General features: G+C 39.8%; 1 long non-coding RNA gene across 1 annotated transcript in view; it reads right to left on the reverse strand.

Annotated features, from left to right (window-relative positions):
- LOC309512059 overlaps nt 1-2,500 on the reverse strand; it is a 39,172-nt gene that overhangs the window by 211 nt on the left and 36,461 nt on the right. The window contains exon 2 of the long non-coding RNA XR_014210878.1: nt 1-65. This exon is cut by the window's left edge and continues 211 nt beyond it. This is a non-coding gene — a long non-coding RNA (uncharacterized lncRNA). The remainder of the gene's footprint in view (nt 66-2,500) is intronic.

The raw sequence follows: 2,500 nt of genomic DNA on the forward strand, positions 1-2,500 counted from the left end.
CTAGATCTGCTGTAAAGCCTAAACAATCTCTGTTACTGTAATCTCCTATTATCACTGTAAAGCTGCTGTGAAACGCTCTGTGTTGTTAGAGCGCTGTATAAATGAAGGAGACTCGACTAAACAATTAACATTAGTAGTGATTTGTTACAAAAGGTGTGTCAATATAAAATGTGAATATCGTCAAACTGAATAATCAACAGACGAGTTCTGCAAACCTTCAGCGCTGGATCATTGGCTGTGAATGAATGAATGAGTGAATGAATGAGTGAGTGAATGAATGAAGGAGTGAATGAATGAAGGAGTGAATTAATGAAGGAGTGAATGAATGAGTGAGTGAATGAATGAAGGAGTGAATTAATGAATGAGTGAGTGAATGAATGAGTGAATGAATGAGTGAGTGAACGAATGAAGGAGTGAATGAATTAATGAGTGAATGAATGAATGAGTGAATGAATGAATGAATGAATGAATGAGTGAATGAATGAGTGAGTGAATGAATGAAGGAGTGAATGAATTAATGAGTGAATGAATGAATGAATGAGTGAATGAATGAATGAAGGAGTGAATGAATTAATGAGTGAATGAATGAATGAATGAATGAATGAATGAGTGAATGAGTGAGTGAGTGAATGAATGAAGGAGTGAATGCATTAATGAGTGAATGAATGAATGAGTGAATGAATGAATGAGTGAATGAATGAAGGAGTGAATGCATTAATGAGTGAATGAATGAAGGAGTGAATGAGTGAATGAACTGCTCAGTGTTTAAGAGTGTAAATATATTCACTTCTCCTCATTAAAGCACGAGCTGTGTTTCATCGGCGGGAGAACTGGGACGCGTGAAGAGACTGAAGTCGTAGAATATACAGTAAATGTATTCAGACACCTTGCTCTCCTCACTCACACAAATGAACTATAGTATAAAAAAATATCAATAATGATATCTGGTGTCTGAATAATTTCATAAATAACCACAGATGAAGCGTATGGACCTATAGAGACATAAAGCCTGATTAATATAGTTTATAGGTGATGGACAGGTCGTGATCCTCCTCTTCCTCTTCCTGGATCTGCTGGAAAACCCTTCAGGAAAAGGTGCAGTAACTGGGATATCCGTAAACTCCCTGTTTTTCCTTCCACAGCCATTGTTCCCACAGCCTCGCTCACCTCGAGCTTCTTCTCCTGAGCGAGAGACGGTGACAAGAGAAAGAGAAGCCTCATGATCTGAAGACAAAAGCGAAGGCCTCACACACACACACACACACACACACACACACACACACACACACACACACACACACACACACACACACACACACACACACACACACACACACACACAAACACACACACACACACACACACACACACACACACACACACACACACACACACACACACACACACACACAGCGCTGGTGCTCTGCCAACAACATACTAAGATCTGAGAATCTCTCTCTCTCTCTCTCTCTCTCTCTCTCTCTCTCTCTCTCTCTCTCTCTCACACACACACACACACACTCTCTCTCTCTCTGAGATGTTCAAAGGTCCGTGTATTAAAGGATACAGATGGTGTGTTAGCACAACATGGCCTACGCTTTTTCCTCTCTCTGCTTGTTTTTCCTCCTCGGATTATGATTTATGTGTCATTACGTATGATTGTGGTTTTGCTGCATGCGTTTGTAAATGATTTTCCTCCATCAGACATGAGAGAGACGGGCTGGTCCCGAACTCAAGCGGTCTCTGACCTTCAGTCTGTAATTACTGGAGTCACACACTCTTTCCATCACGAGTGTGTGTGTGTGTGTGTGTGTGTGTGTGTGTGTGTGTGTGAGAGTGTGTGTGTGAAGAGGACAGAACACTAGTGCTTCACTGCTGCCCCCTGCTGTCCTCCACACACATCACACACACACACACACACACACACACACACACACACACACACACACACACACACACACACACACACACACACACACACACACACACACACACACACACACACACACACACACAGATGATTTTCATCATTATTACATCAGATTGTGTCAGTTACAGTAATCTGGGACAGTTGTTCATGATCCTCCAACACTCCAGACCAACTACTGTCAGTTCAGGCGTAATCACGTCATCACTGCACACTGAGGCAATTGTTTTATATCACATGTTTTTTTTTTAAGTGTTATGTTTAAATATGCAAATGAGGCACTATTTAATTAAATATGCAGTAATTTCCATACATTTCCAGAGCAGAAATCTGAACATTGGATAAAGCAGGTTCAAAATTCTTGTTTGATTTTGTCGACATATTTTTACATATTTTTCTCTTCATCTCCATAATCAGAAAATACTGTCAAACAGACAGAAAATAAAAACTCATTTTCACAATGTTTTTAGGAGTAAAATGTTGCATCAATCAGGCAAACGATATATGAACAAACCTTCAGAATATAGATATGGATAATTTCTGACTCAAACTTTTTTGAAATTTAAAGATTGA

The sequence above is a fragment of the Leuciscus leuciscus genome (assembly GCF_965113295.1).
Source record: "Leuciscus leuciscus genome assembly, chromosome: 13".
Taxonomy (NCBI): domain Eukaryota; kingdom Metazoa; phylum Chordata; class Actinopteri; order Cypriniformes; family Leuciscidae; genus Leuciscus; species Leuciscus leuciscus.